The 11,252-nt window shown below is 48.2% G+C and overlaps 1 long non-coding RNA gene across 1 annotated transcript; it reads right to left on the bottom strand.

Moving 5' to 3' along the window:
• Nucleotides 1-690: 690 nt before the first annotated feature.
• On the bottom strand, nucleotides 691-10,048 carry LOC307040524. Its single transcript, XR_013808528.1, has 2 exons — nucleotides 6,564-10,048; nucleotides 691-3,190 (listed from the first exon to the last, which is right to left on the bottom strand). It is a non-coding gene; the product is annotated as an uncharacterized lncRNA (long non-coding RNA).
• Between the last annotated feature and the right edge of the window lie 1,204 nt (nucleotides 10,049-11,252).

Genomic DNA, 11,252 nt, shown 5'->3' with positions numbered 1-11,252 from the left:
CCTCTGTCACGAACCTTGGAGTGACCTTCAATAGCGCTTTTAAATTTGATAAGCAGATCAGCAGCGTAGTCAAAACCTGCTTTTTTAAAATATGACTATTGGCCAAGACCAAGTCGTTTTTATCTTTTAAAGACCTGGGAAGGGTTATTAACGCCTTTGTTACCTCGAGGTTGGACTACTGCAACGCTCTGTACGTGGGTATGGACCAGGCGTCCATTAAACGCCTGCAGCTAGTGCAGAACGCAGCTGCACGTCTACTCACTGGCCACAAAAAACGTGATCACATCACCCCAATTCTGGCCTCATTGCACTGGCTTCCAATTCGGTTCAGAATTGATTTTAAACTCCTTTTATTTGTTTTTAAAGCACTAAGTGGGCTGGCTCCGGCCTATACAGCTGAACAACTCCAGCGCTACACCCCAGCCAGAGCTTTAAGGTCTGCTGACCAGCTGCTGCTGATAGTGCCCAAGACCAGGCTCAAAACCCGAGGGCACTGAGCCTTCGCAGCAGCTGGCCCTAGGCTCTGGAACATTCTGTCCCTCCATGTGAGGTCGGCCCAGACCCTAGGTGTTTTTAAATCTACTCTTAAAACACACTTCTTCTCCCTGGCCTTTTAGTCAGAGCGGAGCACGACTCCTGACTTTTCCCTGTGTTTTTTATATATCTGTTGTTCAATCAGGAGAGAAGTGATGTATGGAATACATGTTTATTATCGGGTCACATTATATAAATGAAACATAATGATGACAGTTTATAACAAGTGAATGAAATGGTGTTTGGCGATTAGGCCCAGGTTTTGTAGGATGTCATTCGGGAAGGGAAGAACCGTTTCCGATGAACCCCCCCGGGTCTAGACACTGGTGGTGGTGATAAGTGGTTAGGTCCGGTTGGAAGGGAGAAGGTTGAGCTTGGCCCTGAGTTGGAAGCAGGAGGCGAAGGGGTGGAGGAGGGTTGCACGTTGACACCTGGAAGACAGCTGATGGAAAAGGGGAGAGCATATATAGAGGGATTAACAGGTGCGATGATTAGGCTTGTGAACGGAGGGAAGTGATAGGTTAGCTGAGGAGTGGCGCTCCCTATCATTTAGTGAAGGGAGCGAGTATTGCCATGACGCGCAATACAAGTGATAGGTCTTCCTGCCTGAACTTGCGCTGAGCTTCATTTCAATCAGGAGAGACGTGATGTATGGAATACATGTTTATTATCGGGTCACATTATATAAATGAAACATAATGATGACAGTTTATAACAAGTGAATGAAATGTTGTTTGGCGATTAGGCCCAGGTTTTGTAGGATGTCATTCGGGAAGGGAAGAACCGTTTCCGATGAACCCCCAAAAGAAGTGAAAGTATGAAGTACTGAACGTGATGAAATCTTACCTTGTGGGATGCAGTGGAAATCTATGGATGAAAAGAGAGGTTAATACATGTGGGGATTTAGACGTACTGATGCCTCCTAGGCATCCTCCCTGGACGTACAGGGCTTCCTGGACGTACAGGGCATCCTGGACATACAGGGCGTCCTGGACATACAGGGCTTCCCGGACGTACGGGGCATCCCGGACGTACGGGGCATCCCGGACATACGGGGCGTCCCGGACATACGGGGCTTCCCGGACGTACGGGGCATCCTGGACGTACAGGGCGTCCTGGACATACAGGGCTTCCCGGACGTACGGGGCATCCCGGACGAACGGGGCATCCTGGACGTACAGGGCATCCCGGATGTACGGGGCAACCTGACTTCGCAGGGACACATTTTATACAGACCCGAAGGTTACAACCTGGACGTACAGGGTTAGACATGCAAGGATAAACATGAGCCGCGGGGCGAATATACGTGCTAACATGCTAAGAACCACCACCAGTTATATGCATACGTACCAATTTGAAGGTTGGAGAGACCTTTGGATAGCCAGCACGGCACTGAGGTTCGGACGAATGTAGGATGAGAAGCGGTTGTTGTAGGGAAGAGGAACAATTACCTTGATTGCGGCAGGTTTGCTGCACCTATCCTGAACGAGCCCTGAAATGCTCTTAAGACACCACCACCAGTTATATGCATGTTTACCAGAGGTAAGCTGGAGAGATCTTGGATAGCCGGCACGAGCCGATGCCCGGCGAAGAGGGAGATGTAGACAATGTAATGCGGCTGTTAGCTTGAGTACAATGATGCATGAATATCATACCCTGCTTAACATAAGCCATGTGAGCATGAAACCAAATATATGAGTGCAATATGAGCAGCATGAAATAATATTTGCTTAGGTAAATGCTGAGACATGACCCATGATATAGGCAGGGCTCAACGCTAACTTTTAAAAGTGGTTGCCAGGCTGGCAACCAGGCATCCACTTTTGGTTGCCAACTGAAAATACGGTTGCCCTTTTTTTTTATACCTTATATTTTAAATAATTAAGATGCTATACAGTTATACATCAACTTAATAATGAACATGTGACACAAGAATGTTCAAATGCTTTACAATAAGTAATTAACGCACTTATTTGAACCTAAGTGGTAGTAAACTTGTCCACCCTCAATTGCTGGTATACAAAATACCAGTAGTGCTGCTGTTGTCCTGTTCTTCATAGATCCCTCACAAATGAATTGAGCAAGTCACCAGTTTCTTGATCATCCGTTGTCTCCCTTTCAAATGTGGGTTTTCTTGACCTGGTGCTGACCCCCACCATAGACCCATTGGCCCTTCAGCATTGAAGTCTTGGATTGGCCAGACTAATACATTTTTAATGTTAAATAAATGAAAACCATTCATAGTGAAGGATTATTTGAATTATTTGAAGGATTAAAGTAACGTGTTATGGCAGGAAAGTTAAATCTGGTATATTCATTTTAATGTCACCTTATATATATTCATGTGTGTTAAATTTGAAGGGACAAAGTATCTTTTCCCTCCCCCAATATATTGAGGTGAAGTCCTTGTGTATAGAGAGAGAGGTGAGAAGGGGACACCCTTATTTGGGAATAGGGCCAGACGCTGGAATGTTTCCCTCGTAAAAGAAGGGTGTGCTTACACAGGCTTGAAGCAGATGTGTGTGTGTTTTCATTGCAGTAAATAGATCTGCTACATGATTACTGGTCAACTATACCTCTGTTCTTATTCTTTCATGTGTGGGTACTAAATGGCTACAAACATTGTGGAGAAATTAGCTTAAACATCTTTCATTACCTCTCTGAAGAACCAGCACCTTACCGTGGTAGAGAGGTTTGTGTGCCCTGATGAACCTGGGGGCTGTGTTGTCTGGAACCTTGTGTTCCTGGTAGGGTCTCCCATGGCAAATTGGTCTCAGGCAAGGGGCCAGACTAAGATTGGTTCAAAAGACCTCATGAAAGACGACACACGAAGTGAGGATACCCGGCCCGGAGGAAGCCCGGGGTCCCCTTCTGGAGCCAGGCCCAGAAGGAGGACTCGTCGGCGAGCGTCTGGTGGCCGGGCTTGCCACGGAGCCCGGCCGGGCACAGCCCGAAAAGGCGACGTGGGCAACACCTCCGCTTCTCCGTCCCGCGGGCCCACCACCTACGGGAAACAGCGATGGGGTCGGGTGCGCTGCCAGAAGGGTGGCAGTGAAGGCAGAGGGTCTCGACGGACCAGACCCGGGCGACAGAAGCTGGCTTTGGGGACGTGGAACGTCACCTCTCTGGGGGGGAAGGAGTCGGAGCTTGTGCGGGAGGTGGAGCGTTACCAGTTGGATCTGGTTGGGCTCACCTCTACGCACAGCGTCGGCTCTGGAACCTTACTTCTGGATAGGGGTTGGACTCTATTCTTCTCCGGAGTTGCTCAAGGTGTGAGGCGCCGGGCGGGTGTGGGGATACTCACAAGTCCCCGGTTGGGTGCTTCGTTGTTGGAGTCTACCCCAGTGGACGAGAGGGTTGCCTCCCTACGCCTGCGGGTTATGGGGGGGAAAACTCTGACTGTTGTGTGTGCTTATGCACCCAACAGCAGTTCAGAGTATACGGCCTTCTTGGAGACCCTGGAAAGAGTCCTGTATGGGGCTCCTGAAGGGGACTCTTTAATCTTGCTGGGAGACTTCAACGCACATGTGGGCAATGATGGAGACACTTGGAGGGGAGTGATTGGGAGGAACGGCCCCCCTGATCTGAACCGGAGTGGTGGTTTGTTACTGGACTTCTGTGCTAGTCATGGATTGGCCATAACAAACACCATGTTCGAACATAAGGATGCTCATAAGTGTACGTGGTACCAGAGCACCCTAGGCAGAAGGTCCATGATCGATTTGGTTATCGTATCATCGGACCTGAGGCCGTATGTTTTGGACACTCGGGTAAAGAGAGGGGCGGAGTTGTCAACTGATCACCATCTGGTGGTGAGTTGGGTCGAGTGGCGGGGGAAGCCTCTGGATAGACCTGGTAAGCCCAAACGTGTAGTTCGGGTGAACTGGGAACGTCTGGAGGAGGCCCAAGTTCAGGAGGCCTTCAACTCACACCTCCGGCGGAGCTTTTCGGGCATTCCTGTGGAGGTTGGGGACATTGAACCAGAGTGGTCGGTGTTCAAAGCCTCTATTGCCGAAGCCGCGGCGGGGAGCTGTGGTCTCAAGGTCCTAGGTGCCTCAAGGGGCGGTAACCCTCGAACCTCCTGGTGGACACCGGTGGTCAGGGAAGCCGTCCGACTGAAGAAGGAGGCCTTCAGGGATTTGTTATCTCGGGGGACTCCCGAGGCAGTTGCAAGGTACCGACAGGCCCGAAGGGCAGCAGCCTCAGCCGTGGCCGAGGCAAAGCAGCGGGTGTGGGAGAAGTTCGGAGAAGACATGGAAAAAGACTTTCGGGCGGCACCAAAGTTGTTCTGGAAAACTGTCCGACACCTCAGGAGGGGGAAGCAGGGAACCATCCAAGCTGTGTACAGTAAGGATGGGACGTTGTTGACCTCAACTGATGGAGTGTTAGGGCGTTGGAAGGAGCACTTTGAGGAACTCCTGAACCCGACAACTCCGCCCTCTATGTTAGAGGCAGAGCTGGAGTATGAAGGGGGATCGACACCAATCTCCCGGGGGGAGGTCACTGAGGTCGTCAAACAACTTCACAGTGGCAAAGCCCCGGGGGTGGATGAGATCCGCCCAGAAATGCTGAAGGCTCTGGGTGTTGAGGGACTGTCATGGTTGACACGTCTCATCAACGTTGCGTGGAAGTCGGAAACAGTACCGAAGGAGTGGCAGACCGGAGTGGTGGTTCCCCTTTTCAAAAAGGGGGATCAGAGGGTGTGTGCCAATTACCGAGGCATCACACTACTCAGCCTCCCCGGGAAAGTTTACTCTAAGGTACTCGAAAGGAGGGTCAGGCCGATTGTCGAACCTCAGATTGAGGAGGAACAATGCGGATTCCGTCCTGGTCGTGGAACGACGGATCAGCTTTTTACTCTCGCAAGGATCCTGGAGGGGGCCTGGGAGTATGCTTATCCAGTCTACATGTGTTTTGTAGACTTGGAGAAGGCGTATGACCGGGTTCCCAGGGAGTCACTGTGGGAGGTGCTGCGGGAGTATGGGGTGAGGGGGTCTCTACTCAGGGCCATCCAATCTCTGTACTCCCAAAGCGAGAGCTGTGTCCGGGTCCTCGGCAGTAAGTCGGACCCATTTCAGGTGAGGGTTGGCCTCCGCCAGGGCTGCGCTTTGTCACCAATCCTGTTTGTAATATACATGGATCGGATTTCGAGGCGTAGTCGTGGGGGAGGGGGTCTGCAGTTCGGTGGACTAAGGATTGCACCACTGCTTTTTGCAGATGATGTGGTTCTGATGGCTTCATCGGTCTGCGACCTTCAGCTCTCCCTGGATCGGTTCGCAACCGAGTGTGAAGCGGCTGGGATGAGGATCAGCACCTCCAAATCTGAGGCCATGGTTCTCAGCAGGAAACCGATGGATTGTCCACTCCAAGTAGGGAATGAGTCCTTACCCCAAGTGAAGGAGTTCAAGTATCTCGGGGTCTTGTTCTCGAGTGAGGGAACAATGGAGCGTGAGATGGGTCGGAGAATCGGAGCAGCGGGAGCGGTACTGCAGTCTCTTTACCGCACCGTTGTGACGAAAAGGGAGCTGAGCCAGAAGGCAAAGCTCTCTGTCTACCGGGCCATTTTCGTTCCTACCCTCACCTATGGTCATGAAGGATGGGTCATGACCGAAAGAACGAGATCGCGGGTACAAGCGGCCGAGATGGGTTTTCTCCGCAGGGTGGCTGGTGTCTCCCTTAGGGATAAGGTGAGAAGTTCGGTCATCCGGGAGGGACTCGGAGTTGAACCGCTCCTCCTTCGCGTCGAAAGGAGCCAGTTGAGGTGGTTCGGGCACCTAGTTAGGATGCCACCTGGGCGCCTCCCTAGGGAGGTGTTCCAGGCACGTCCAGCTGGGAAGAGACCAAGGGGTAGACCTAGAACCAGATGGAGGGATTATATCTCTTCTCTGGCCTGGGAGCGCCTTGGGATCCCCCAGTCAGAGCTGGTTGATGTGGCCAGGGAAAAGAAAGTTTGGGGCTCTCTGCTGGAACTGCTACCTCCGCGACCCGACCACGGATAAGCGGGAGAAGATGGATGGATCTTTCATTACTCTATATGAAATGGAAGCAGTTTTTTATGACAGGGACGAGAGAGTTGGAGGAGGGACACATTCCGAAGAGGTTCAGCAGGTCAATTATCAGGGGAATCGACTTGTTTTCAATAGATATGTGTGGTTGGTTACTTTGTGTTAATAATAGCAGTATGTGTAAAGGAAGCTGGAAATATACAATGTGAAACCTTTTATTTGAAGTAAAGATGTGAACAATAGCTCAAACAAATGGAGGGGCTATAGGTAAGCCTGTGAGAAGTTTGATTATTTGAAAAGCATCTCTAATACTGCTTAAGAGCATAGGTAATGTGTTCCTCGTTGTTATTGATATGAAAGTAATTAACATGTATTACGTATATTTAGCCAACTATAACAACTATATCTTAAAACATACTTTTAACTTGTGTGTGGCAGTCAGGAGGCGGGAAGATGGACACAGGGACAAAGGGCCATAAAGGAGATGTGTGTGTGCTGGCTACAAGCTGCTGTGTCGCACTGATTGGGTGCGACCGGCCATGTGTTGGTCTCTGCCAATAAGATGACCTCTGGGGGAAAGCACGTACACCTCCTCCTCCTGTGTTTTAGTATGAAAGACTGTGTTTTCCTTTGGTTCGCGCTCTTGTTTTTCACCGGCCGTTCCTGAGACCTGTCTCACACGGGGGGTAGAACCTGAGCCCGGAGTACTCTGCAGAGTGCTTCGTGATTTCTTTGTATTTGTATTTTGTATCGTTACTGTATATCATTAAAAGCAGGATTATTGTTTAACTTGTATTCTGGTGTTTCTTAATCCCTTTTTTACGAATTCACCCAGCTTAGCAAACGACACGCGGAGACGAGGTTGGTTTTCAACATCCTCCAAATCTCCAACAATAGTTAAACATTTGATATTAATTATTGATGCTGTAAATTACCTTTAATATGTCTAACTATATTTAAAATGTGTTACCTTTTTATAGAAGTGATTATAATTTAATGCAACCATTTTCTATGGTAAAGTTTCGTTTTGCACTTTTATTTTGGTAGTAATAAGATCGGGACTCTTATTTTGAAGGAACTTTTACCGGAAGTGAATGGAAAACATTCCTCTTTGTTTTTCGTTCGGGTTTTACCTTACGCTCCATCAGTTGAATCACTTTGAACATTCATTGGAGAAGTTGAGGTGTTGGCTGAACTTTTTATCATGCAGTCAAGCAACTTATTTTTGCTTCGCCATTTTGTTGTAAAACAAACACACGGCGCACCGCGCACGCGATTAAACGTGCATCGATTTCTTGCTCCGTAATCACGCCAATGCACGTGCAATTTAAGTATCAGGTTCCGACTGGTCACAACAATTAAATATCACTCTTAAAAACGAATATGAACATTTATCTATTTTGGGGTGCACGTTTTGCTGTCCTTATTTCTTATGTTAAAAACAGGTTGCCACTGATGGCAACCAAAGTCCAAGAAGTGGTTGACATTTTTCAAATGGTTGCCAATGGCAACCTGGCAACCGTTACTGTCGAGCCCTGGTATAGGACTAGCTTAATTAGCAGTTTAATTACGCCACGGTGAGACGTAGATGCTGATGTGCTGGTTGGGTGATTAGACTGTCTTCTATCCTCTTACATGAGCTTCTCTTTCTCCCTGAAGGAAACCCCCCCAAAACCACGGATGGGCAGCAACAAGCTGCAACACAACAGTGGCTGTGTTGCAGCTTGAGACAGCGGTACTTACTGAGCATTGTGACGGGTAGTAGTTACCCGAACTGCATAACTCCATGCTGTAACGCGTTACACCCGTTACGTATTGCGCCGAGGCTTCGGAGCGTGTGTCGAGTAATCCCTGAATCTTTTTGTGAAGCATGTATCGAGGCTTGTATCGTTTCGGGCCAGTGACGTCATCGATGACGAACGAACCTCGCTGCCTGTCGATACCACGTGACTGCTTCGGGAAGCGATTCGGATCATTTGAACCGTTGAGCCACAACGCTCATAATACCCATGAATGTATAACAAGAACCATATTACCCCTCCTGTACCCGGGTCCGCTGGTGACACGATGGAATTAAAAGAGCTCAGACCCTCACTTATATAGAGGTCGGAAAATGTCATAAGTATAAATAGATACAAGCATAAATAAATGTAGGAATAAAACATGAATAAATAAATGAATAAATGCAGATAAGATATATCCAGTGTTTTTTGGGTAGATTCAGCGTGTGGGCTGTGGCTCGCTGGAAAGCAGCCGACCCACGACCGCAGGGTTTGCTTATAGAAGCTACAGCTAAATGAGATAATGCAGTTAATAAATGTATTCCTGATATGGTTTAGCCTTCTCAGGCTACAACGTGGTTAAGTTTATGAATAATATTAAGGAATACGAATCCCTCTTTGCAATGTTTACCAGCCTCCTATAGGCTTTTCAATCACAATCGTTCAACTGGAATGAAAACAATATTGTTAACATGAAAATAGGATGTTATGTCCGTTGTTTAGAGTTATTCTAAGGCTTTACTCATTGGGAACTCGGTATGAGATAGAGCGCAACTGTTGAGATTTCCGATTTGCCTGATTTACACGCTTTGACCAACAGGGGTTTATGTTCAAATGGAGCCCATGATGAAGCCTCATGAGATGAACCCTTTGCGAACCAATTGGCTGGAAAGCTTCAAAGCTTCATAAGGCTTCATCTCGCCATCACTACCTGCTTGCCACCTAAGACGCACTTAGAGACCAGTACTGCTACTGAGCCGGAAGGAGAAGTAGCTTCGATGAGATGTAGCTTGAGCCCTGCCTGCCTGCAAGAGGGGTTGTGTTTGAAGCCGGAACTGGGTGAAGCTTCGCAAGCGATGAGGGCCCGGTCCGCGTGAAGGCCGGAAGCGCCGCATTTGAGCGGCCCTGATGCCAGTGATGCCCTCTCGAGAGACTGAAGGCGTGTGTCAATTGTTTGCCTGAAGTAGCCCATTTCCATTAAGCCGGAGGAACTTCCATGGAGCTCAGTATCCTTGTCTTTTTCTTCCGCATCCGGGTTTGTGGGGTGGCCGGCTAGAACCGCTAGCCAACTGGGGAACGCCCCCTGTAGCTTAATCCGCAAGACTGCGGAGCTGATGAATAAATACCCGGAGCTGGGACGAAGCCCTGCTGCTGCTTGCACGTTGACACCTGGAAGACAGCTGATGGAAAAGGGGAGAGCATATATAGAGGGATTAACAGGTGCGATGATTAGGCTTGTGAACGGAGGGAAGTGATAGGTTAGCTGAGGAGTGGCGCTCCCTATCATTTAGTGAAGGGAGCGAGTATTGCCATGACGCGCAATACAAGTGATAGGTCTTCCTGCCTGAACTTGCGCTGAGCTTCATTAATTTATTGTCTTTTATTATGAATGTAGTAATGGGTTTTTAAGTGATTGTAGTATTTATTACATGTACAGCACTTTGGCCCGACCAAAAATCGCTTTTAAATGTGCTTTATAAATAAACTTTGATTTGATTTGATTTGACATTCCACAACGAAAACCAGCTTGTTCCCGTGGAAGCTGTGAGTCCACCACAGGCTCGATGCGGCTATGGATCATCCTCTCCAAGATCTTGAATGGGACACAGAGCAGCGAGATGGGTCTGTATGACTTGGGGTCTTCCGCAGGTTTATTTGGCTTCGGCAGGGCTATGACGGAGGCGCGGCGCCAGGTCTTTGGGAGCTTTGACCTCCGGTTGCACGACGAGAAGAATGCACAGAGCAAGCCAGATGTTGTTGTGCTCTGGTGGGTGACGAACTCCGGGTGGATGTTGTCGTGGCCCGGAGATTTGCCCTGCTTGAGCTTACTTACTCACTGAGTTCATCTGCTGTAAAGTCTCCCGAGAGGTTGGAATCGACACTGTCCGCTCCCAAGATGGAAGACACCTCACGCGATGTCAGTCGGGCGAAGTGCATGTGTCAATAGATGTTCTTTCAACAAAAAAATGAAGTCTCTCCTGATTGAACTGAACTTTAATCCAAATAATGAGACGGTAATAACAAGTCAAACATAATGACAAAGCAAGTCATAATAATTCGATTTTAAGTCTAAATAAGGAGATAGTAAGCCATATCACTGAGATAAATAAGTCAGAAAATTAGAAAGTAAGTCATAATTATGACTAGCGGGATACACTTTTTTCTTTCCTGTGGCAGATTTTGGCTTCCATAGAATACAGAGAGAGCAAGAAAGTCAAAAATGAAAGCTGCTTTGGCTTTCTTCTGCTTTGGCCCCAGTGCTAACAATGCTTTTAGGTTAGAGCAAAGACAGTTAAATAAATGTAGCCAGAAAATGACTTGTTACTGTAAATATTTTTACAAAGGAAGAGTGTATGTATGTATACGAGTGAAACCATCCCTCTGTTATATTTGACCTATTACGAAATATGAACTGTGTGAGTCATTGCTTTGTCATTTGTAATCTTTGCTTTAATTTAATTTCGGTGGCTTTGATATCACATGCCATGAAGTCACTGGAGAGGCTGGTCCTTAAACACCTCCGTACAGTGGTCGCACCATCACTAGACCCCCTGCAGTTCACATATCAGCCTCGTATTGGAGTGGGGGACGCCATCATCTTCCTGCTGCACAGAGTACACACACACACCTTGAGAAGGCAGGCATGTTCTTTGACTTTTCCAGTGCTTTCAATACCATCAGACCTGCCCTGCTCAGCAGTAAGCTACTGGAA

Source organism: Notothenia rossii (assembly GCF_949606895.1).
Source record: "Notothenia rossii genome assembly, chromosome: 1".
Lineage (NCBI taxonomy): Eukaryota > Metazoa > Chordata > Actinopteri > Perciformes > Nototheniidae > Notothenia > Notothenia rossii.
Note: the sequence above shows the minus strand (reverse complement) of the source record. Positions and strands in the feature narration are given on the sequence as shown.